Source organism: Lissotriton helveticus, chromosome 12, assembly GCF_964261635.1.
Source record: "Lissotriton helveticus chromosome 12, aLisHel1.1, whole genome shotgun sequence".
NCBI classification, from domain to species: Eukaryota; Metazoa; Chordata; class Amphibia; order Caudata; family Salamandridae; genus Lissotriton; species Lissotriton helveticus.
The window spans coordinates 716,997,896-717,007,775 of NC_136073.1; positions in this window are offsets into that span (position 1 = coordinate 716,997,896).

A 9,880-nucleotide genomic window follows, 5' to 3' on the forward strand; every position below is an offset into this window, starting at 1 on the left:
AATGGTCCGTTTTCAAATGTTTATTTTTGAACGTCAGTTCACATTTGTAGGTAGATCATCAGTTTTAGAGCTAAAATTAGCATGTTTTAAGTGATTTTCATGCTTCCAGGGGCCCGGGAAGTGAATTAAATACCATTTGGAGGCATTTAATGTTCAAGCAAAAACAGGTGATTTTTGACAAAAGAGATAACCCCCCCCCATTACGTCATGCTTCAGAAAGGTGAAAAATGGTCCGTTTTCAAATGTTTTATTTTTGAACGTCAGTTCACATTTGTAGGTAGATAATCAGTTTAAGAGCTAAAATGAGCATGTTTAAAGTGATTTTCATGCTTTTAGGGGCCCGGGAAGTGAACTAAATACCATTTGGAGGCATTTAATGTTCAAGCAAAAACAGGTGATTTTTGACAAAAGAGATAACACCCCCCCCATTACGTCATGCTTCAGAAAGGTGAAAAATGGTCCGTTTTCAAATGTTTTATTTTTGAACCTCAGTTCACATTTGTAGGTAGATCATCAGTTTTAGAGCTAAAATTAGCATGTTTAAAGTGATTTTCATGCTTCCAGGGGCCCTAAACACAAGGGGCCTTATTTATGAAGGCCTTGCGCCGCTGGTGCGTCACTTTTAACATGGGAAAAAGTGACGCACCGGCGGCGCAAGGCCTTCATAAATAAGGCCCAAGATTTGTGGAATGGTTAAAAGTGCATGAAAATGGCCAATTTACTCACTCTGAGATCTCAACAAGTGTTTCTTCACCCCGGGAAGTGAATTAAATACCATTTGGTGGCATTTAATGTTCAAGCAAAAACAGGTGATTTTTGACAAAAGAGATAACACCCCCTCATTACATCATGCTTCAGAAAGGTGAAAAATGGTCCGTTTTCAAATGTTTTATTTTTGAACGTCAGTTCACATTTGTAGGTAGATCATCAGTTTTAGAGCTAAAATTAGCATGTTTAAAGTGATTTTCATGCTTCCAGGGGCCCGGGAAGTGAATTAAATACCATTTGGAGGCATTTAATGTTCAAGCAAAAACAGGTGATTTTTGACAAAAGAGATAACACCCCCATTACGTCATACTTCAGAAAGGTGAAAAATGGTCCGTTTTCAAATGTTTTATTTTTGAACGTCAGTTCACATTTGTAGGTAGATCATCAGTTTTAGAGCTAAAATTTGCATGTTTAAAGTGATTTTCATGCTTCCAGTGACCCGGGAAGTGAATTGAATACCATTTGGAGGCATTTAATGTTCAAGCAAAAACAGGTGATTTTTGACAAAAGAGATAACACCCCCCATTACGTCATGCTTCAGAAAGGTAAAAAATGGTCCATTTTCAAATGTTTTATTTTTGAACGTCAGTTCACATTTGTAGGTAGATCATCAGTTTAAGAGCTAAAATTTGCATGTTTGAAGTGATTTTCATGCTTCCAGGTGCCCGGGAAGTGAATTAAATACCATTTGGAGGCATTTAATGTTCAAGCAAAAACAGGTGATTTTTGACAAAAGAGATAACACCCCCCCTTTACGTCATGCTTCGGAAAGGTGAAAAATGGTCCGTTTTCAAATGTTTTATTTTTGAACGTCAGTTCACATTTGTAGGTAGATCATCAGTTTTAGAGCTAAAATTAGCATGTTTGAAGTGATTTTCATGCTTCCAGGGGCCCTAAACACAAGATTTGTGGAATGGTTCAAAGTGCATGAAAATGGCCAATTTACTCTCTCTGAGGTCTCAAAAAGTGTTTCTTCACCCCAGGAAGTGAATTAAATACCATTTGGAGGCATTTAATGTTCAAGCAAAAACAGGTGATTTTTGACAAAAGAGATAACACCCCCCATTATGTCATGCTTCAGAAAGGTGAAAAAGGGTCAGTTTTCAAATGTTTTATTTTTGAACGTCAGTTCACATTTGTAGGTAGATCATCAGTTTTAGAGCTAAAATTAGCATATTTAAAGTGATTTTCATGCTTCCAGTGACCCGGGAAGTGAATTAAATACCATTTGGAGGCATTTAATGTTCAAGCAAAAACAGGTGATTTTTGACAAAAGAGATAACACCCCCCCATTACGTCATGCTTCAGAAAGGTAAAAAATGGTCCGTTTTCAAATGTTTTATTTTTGAACGTCAGTTCACATTTGTAGGTAGATCATCAGTTTTAGAGCTAAAATTAGCATGTTTAAAGTGATTTTCATGCTTCCAGGGGCCCTAAACACAAGATTTGTGGAATGGTTAAAAGTGCATGAAAATGGCCAATTTACTCACTATGAGGTCTCAAAAAGTGTTTCTTCACCCCGGGAAGTGAATTAAATACCATTTGGAGGCATTTAATGTTCAAGCAAAAACAGGTGATTTTTGACAAAAGAGATAACACCCCCATTACGTCATGCTTCAGAAAGGTTAAAAATGGTCAGTTTTCAAATGTTTTATTTTTGAACGTCAGTTTACATTTGTAGGTAGATCATCAGTTTAAGAGCTAAAATTAGCATGTTTAAAGCGATTTTCATGCTTCCAGGGGTCGGGAAGTGAATTAAATACCATTTGGAGACATTTAATGTTCAAGCAAAAACAGGTGATTTTTGACAAAAGAGATAACACCCCCCATTACGTCATGCTTCAGAAAGGTGAAAAATGGTCAGTTTTCAAATGTTTTATTTTTGAACGTCAGTTCACATTTGTAGGTAGATCATCAGTTTAAGAGCAAAAATTAGCATGTTTAAAGTTATTTTCATGTTTCCAGGGGCCCGGGAAGTGAAATAAATACCATTTGGAGGCATTTAATGTTCAAGCAAAAACAGGTGATTTTTGACAAATGAGTTAACACCCCCCCCCATTACGTCATGGTTCAGAAAGGTGAAAAAAGGTCGGTTTTCAAATGTTTTATTTTTGAACGTCAGTTCACATTTGTAGGTAGATCATCAGTTTTAGAGCTGAAATTAGCATGTTTAAAGTGATTTTCGTGCTTCCAGGGGCCCGGGAAGTGAATTAAATACCATTTGGAGGCATTTAATGTTCAAGCAAAAACAGGTGATTTTTGACAAAAGAGATAACACCCCCCCCCCCATTACGTCATGCTTCAGAAAGGTGAAAAATGGTCCGTTTTCAAATGTTTTATTTTTGAACGTCAGTTCACATTTGTAGGTAGATCATCAGTTTTAGAGCTAAAATTAGCATGTTTAAAGTGATTTTCATGCTTCCAGTGACCCGGGAAGTGAATTAAATACCATTTGGAGGCATTTAATGTTCCAGCAAAAACAGGTAATTTTTGACAAAAGAGATAACACCCCCCCATTACGTCATGCTTCAGAAAGGTAAAAAATGGTCCGTTTTCAAATGTTTTATTTTTGAACGTCAGTTCACATTTGTAGGTAAATCATCAGTTTTAGAGCTAAAATTAGCATGTTTAAAGTGATTTTCATGCTTCCAGGGGCCCTAAACACAAGATTTGTGGAATGGTTAAAAGTGCATGAAAATGGCCAATTTACTCACTCTGAGGTCTGAAAAAGTGTTTCTTCACCCCGGGAAGTGAATTAAATACCATTTGGAGGCATTTAATGTTCAAGCAAAAACAGGTGATTTTTGACAAAAGAGATTACACCCTCCATTACGTCATGCTTCAGAAAGGTGAAAAATGGTCAGTTTTCAAATGTTTTATTTTTGAACGTCAGTTTACATTTGTAGGTAGATCATCAGTTTAAGAGCTAAAATTAGCATGTTTAAAGCGATTTTCATGCTTCCAGGGGTCCGGGAAGTGAATTAAATACCATTTGGAGACATTTAATGTTCAAGCAAAAACAGGTTATTTTTGACAAAAGAGATAACACCCCCCATTACGTCATGCTTCAGAAAGGTGAAAAATGGTCCGTTTTCAAATGTTTTATTTTTGAACGTCAGTTCACATTTGTAGGTAGATCATCAGTTTAAGAGCTCAAATTAGCATGTTTAAAGTGATTTTCATGCTTCCAGGGGCCCGGGAAGTGAATTAAATACCATTTGTAGACATTTAATGTTCAAACAAATACAGGTGATTTTTGTCAAAGGAGATAACACCCCCCCATTACGTCATGCTTCAGAAAGGTGAAAAATGGTCAGTTTTCAAATGTTTTATTTTTGAACGTCAGTTCACATTTGTAGGTAGATCGTCAGTTTAAGAGCTAAAATTAGCATGTTTAAAGTTATTTTCATGCTTCCAGGGGCCCGGGAAGTGAAATAAATACCATTTGGAGGCATTTAATGTTCAAGCAAAGACAGGTGATTTTTGACAAATGAGATAACACCCCCCCCCCCCATTACGTCATGGTTCAGAAAGGTGAAAAAAGGTCCGTTTTCAAATGTTTTATTTTTGAACGTCAGTTCACATTTGTAGGTAGATCATCAGTTTTAGAGCTGAAATTAGCATGTTTAAAGTGATTTTCGTGCTTCCAGGGGCCCGGGAAGTGAATTAAATACCATTTGGAGGCATTTAATGTTCAAGCAAAAACAGGTGATTTTTGACAAAAGAGATAACACCCCCCCCATTACGTCATGCTTCAGAAAGGTGAAAAATGGTCAGTTTTCAAATGTTTTATTTTTGAACGTCAGTTCACATTTGTATGTAGATCATCAGTTTTAGAGCTAAAATTAGCATGTTTAAAGTGATTTTCATGCTTCCAGTGACCCGGGAAGAGAATTAAATACCATTTGGAAGCATTTAATGTTCAAGCAAAAACAGGTAATTTTTGACAAAAGAGATAACACCCCCCCCCCATTACGTCATGCTTCAGAAAGGTAAAAAATTGTCCGTTTTCAAATGTTTTATTTTTGAATGTCAGTTCACATTTGTAGGTAGATCATCAGTTTTAGAGCTAAAATTAGCATGTTTAAAGTGATTTTCATGCTTCCAGGGGCCCTAAACACAAGATTTGTGGAATGGTTAAAAGTGCATGAAAATGGCCAATTTACTCACTCTGAGGTCTCAAAAAGTGTTTCTTCACCCCGGGAAGTGAATTAAATACCATTTGGAGGCATTTAATGTTCAAGCAAAAACAGGTGATTTTTGACAAAAGAGATATCACCCCCCATTACGTCATGCTTCAGAAAGGTGAAAAATGGTCAGTTTTCAAATGTTTTATTTTTGAACGTCAGTTTACATTTGTAGGTAGATCATCAGTTTAAGAGCTAAAATTAGCATGTTTAAAGCGATTTTCATTCTTCCAGGGGTCCGGGAAGTGAAATAAATACCATTTGGAGACATTTAATGTTCAAGCAAAAACAGGTGATTTTTGACAAAAGAGATAACACCCCCATTACGTCATGCTTCAGAAAGGTGAAAAATGGTCCGTTTTCAAATGTTTTATTTTTGAACGTCAGTTCACATTTGTAGGTAGATCATCAGTTTAAGAGCTAAAATTAGCATGTTTAAAGTGATTTTCATGCTTCCAGGGGCCCGGGAAGTGAATTAAATACCATTTGGAGACATTTAATGTTCAAACAAATACAGGTGATTTTTGTCAAAGGAGATAACACCCCCCCATTACGTCATGCTTCAGAAAGGTGAAAAATGGTCAGTTTTCAAATGTTTTATTTTTGAACGTCAGTTCACATTTGTAGGTAGATCGTCAGTTTAAGAGCTAAAATTAGCATGTTTAAAGTTATTTTCATGCTTCCAGGGGCCCGGGAAGTGAAATAAATACCATTTGGAGGCATTTAATGTTCAAGCAAAAACAGGTGATTTTTGACAAATGAGATAACACCCCCCCATTACGTCATAGTTCAGAAAGGTGAAAAATGGTCAGTTTTCAAATGTTTTATTTTTGAACGTCAGTTCACATTTGTAGGTAGATCGTCAGTTTAAGAGCTAAAATTAGCATGTTTAAAGTTATTTTCATGTTTCCAGGGGCCCGGGATGTGAAATAAATACCATTTGGAGGCATTTAATGTTCAAGCAAAAACAGGTGATTTTTGACAAATGAGTTAACACCACCCCATTACGTCATGGTTCAAAAAGGTGAAAAAAGGTCAGTTTTCAAATGTTTTATTTTTGAACGTCAGTTCACATTTGTAGGTAGATCATCAGTTTTAGAGCTGAAATTAGCATGTTTAAAGTGATTTTTGTGCTTCCAGGGGACCGGGAAGTGAATTAAATACCATTTGGAGGCATTTAATGTTCAAGCAAAAACAGGTGATTTTTGACAAAAGAGATAACACCCCCCCATTACGTCATGCTTCAGAAAGGTGAAAAATGGTCCGTTTTCAAATGTATTAGTTTTTTAACGTCAGTTCACATTTGTAGGTAGATCATCAGTTGAAGAGCTAAAATTAGCATGTTTAAAGTGATTTTCATACTTCCAGGGGCCCAGGAAGTGAATTAAATACCATTTGGAGGCATTTAATGTTCAAGCGAAAACAGGTGATTTTTGACAAAAGAGATAACACCCCCCATTACGTCATGCTTCAGAAAGGTGAAAAATGGTTCGTTTTCAAATGTTTTATTTTTGAACGTCAGTTCACATTTGTAGGTAGATCATCAGTTTAAGAGCTAAAATTAGCATGTTTAAAGTGATTTTCATGCTTCCAGGGGCCCGGGAAGAGAATTAAATACCATTTGGAGGCATTTCATGTTCAAGCAAAAACAGGTGATTTTTGACAAAAGAGATAACACCCCCCATTACGTCATGCTTCAGAAAGGTGAAAAATGGTCCGTTTTCAAATGTTTTATTTTTGAACGTCAGATCACATTTGTAGGTAGATCATCAGTTTTAGAAGTAAAATTAGCATGTTTAAAGTGATTTTCATGCTTCCAGTGACCCGGGAAGTGAATTAAATACCATTTGGAGGCATTTAATGTTCAAGCAAAAACAGGTGATTTTTGACAAAAGAGATAACACCCCCCATTACGTCATACTTCAGAAAGGTGAAAAATGGTCCGTTTTCAAATGTTTTATTTTTGAACGTCAGTTCACATTTGTAGGTAGATTATCAGTTTTAGAGCTAAAATTAGCATGTTTAAAGTGATTTTCATGCTTCCAGTGACCCGGGAAGTGAATTGAATACCATTTGGAGGCATTTAATGTTCAAGCAAAAACAGGTGATTTTTGACAAAAGAGATAACACCCCCCCATTACGTCATGCTTCAGAAAGGTAAAAAATGGTCCGTTTTCAAATGTTTTATTTTTGAACGTCAGTTCACATTTGTAGGTAGATCATCAGTTTAAGAGCTAAAATTTGCATGTTTGAAGTGATTTTCATGCTTCCAGGTGCCCGGGAAGTGAATTAAATACCATTTGGAGGCATTTAATGTTCAAGCAAAAACAGGTGATTTTTGACAAAAGAGATAACACCCCCCCTTTACGTCATGCTTCAGAAAGGTGAAAAATGGTCCGTTTTCAAATGTTTTATTTTTGAACGTCAGTTCACATTTGTAGGTAGATCATCAGTTTTAGAGCTAAAATTAGCATGTTTGAAGTGATTTTCATGCTTCCAGGGGCCCAGGAAGTGAATTAAATACCATTTGGAGGCATTTAAAGTTCAAGCAAAAACCGGTGATTTTTGACAAAAGAGATAACACCCCCCATTACGTCATGCTTCAGAAAGGTGAAAAATGGTCCGTTTTCAAATGTTTTTTATTTTTGAACGTCAGTTCACATTTGTAGGTAGATCGTCAGTTTTAGAGCTAAAATTAGCATGTTTAAAGTGATTTTCATGCTTCCAGGGGCCCTAAACACAAGATTTGTGGAATGGTTCAAAGTGCATGAAAATGGCCAATTTACTCTCTCTGAGGTCTCAAAAAGTGTTTCTTCACCCCGGGAAGTGAATTAAATACCATTTGGAGGCATTTAATGTTCAAGCAAAAACAGGTGATTGTTGACAAAAGAGATAACACCCCCCATTACGTCATGCTTCAGAAAGGTGAAAAATGGTCAGTTTTCAAATGTTTTATTTTTGAACGTCAGTTCACATTTGTAGGTAGATCATCAGTTTTAGAGCTAAAATTAGCATGTTTAAAGTGATTTTCATGCTTCCAGTGACCCGGGAAGTGAATTAAATACCATTTGGAGGCATTTAATGTTCAAGCAAAAACAGGTGATTTTTGACAAAAGAGATAACACCCCCATTACGTCATGCTTCAGAAAGGTTAAAAATGGTCAGTTTTCAAATGTTTTATTTTTGAACGTCAGTTTACATTTGTAGGTAGATCATCAGTTTAAGAGCTAAAATTAGCATGTTTAAAGCGATTTTCATGCTTCCAGGGGTCGGGAAGTGAATTAAATACCATTTGGAGACATTTAATGTTCAAGAAAAAACAGGTGATTTTTGACAAAAGAGATAACACCCCCATTACGTCATGCTTCAGAAAGGTGAAAAATGGTCCGTTTTCAAATGTTTTATTTTTGAACGTCAGTTCACATTTGTAGGTAGATCATCAGTTTAAGAGCTAAAATTAGCATGTTTAAAGTGATTTTCATGCTTCCAGGGGCCCGGGAAGTGAATTAAATACCATTTGGAGACATTTAATGTTCAAACAAATACAGGTGATTTTTGTCAAAGGAGATAACACCCCCCCATTACGTCATGCTTCAGAAAGGTGAAAAATGGTCAGTTTTCAAATGTTTTATTTTTGAACGTCAGTTCACATTTGTAGGTAGATCGTCAGTTTAAGAGCTAAAATTAGCATGTTTAAAGTTATTTTCATGCTTCCAGGGGCCCGGGAAGTGAAATAAATACCATTTGGAGGCATTTAATGTTCAAGCAAAAACAGGTGATTTTTGACAAATGAGATAACACCCCCCCCCCCATTACGTCATGGTTCAGAAAGGTGAAAAATGGTCAGTTTTCAAATGTTTTATTTTTGAACGTCAGTTCACATTTGTAGGTAGATCATCAGTTTTAGAGCTGAAATTAGCATGTTTAAAGTGATTTTCGTGCTTCCAGGGGCCCGGGAAGTGAATTAAATACCATTTGGAGGCATTTAATGTTCAAGCAAAAACAGGTGATTTTTGACAAAAGAGATAACACCCCCCCCCATTACGTCATGCTTCAGAAAGGTGAAAAATGGTCAGTTTTCAAATGTTTTATTTTTGAACGTCAGTTCACATTTGTAGGTAGATCATCAGTTTTAGAGCTAAAATTAGCATGTTTAAAGTGATTTTCATGCTTCCAGTGACCCGGGAAGTGAATTAAATACCATTTGGAGGCATTTAATGTTCAAGCAAAAACAGGTGATTTTTGACAAAAGAGATAACACCCCCCCATTACGTCATGCTTCAGAAAGGTAAAAAATGGTCCGTTTTCAAATGTTTTATTTTTGAACGTCAGTTCACATTTGTAGGTAGATCATCAGTTTTAGAGCTAAAATTAGCATGTTTAAAGTGATTTTCATGCTTCCAGGGGTCCTAAACACAAGATTTGTGGAATGGTTAAAAGTGCATGAAAATGGCCAATTTACTCACTCTGAGGTCTCAAAAAGTGTTTCTTCACCCCGGGAAATGAATTAAATACCATTTGGAGGCATTTAATGTTCAATCAAAAACAGGTGATTTTTGACAAAAGAGATAACACCCCCCCCATTACGTCATGCTTCAGAAAGGTGAAAAATGGTCCGTTTTGAAATGTTTTATATTTGAACGTCAGTTCACATTTGTAGGTAGATCATCAGTTTAAGAGCTAAAATTAGCATGTTTAAAGTTATTTTCATGCTTCCAGGGGCCCGGGAAGTGAAATAAATACCATTTGGAGGCATTTAATGTTCAAGCAAAAACAGGTGATATTTGACAAATGAGTTAACACCCCCCATTACGTCATGGTTCAGAAAGGTGAAAAAAGGTCCGTTTTCAAATGTTTTATTTTTGAACGTCAGTTCACATTTGTAGGTAGATCATCAGTTTTAGAGCTCAAATTAGCATGTTTAA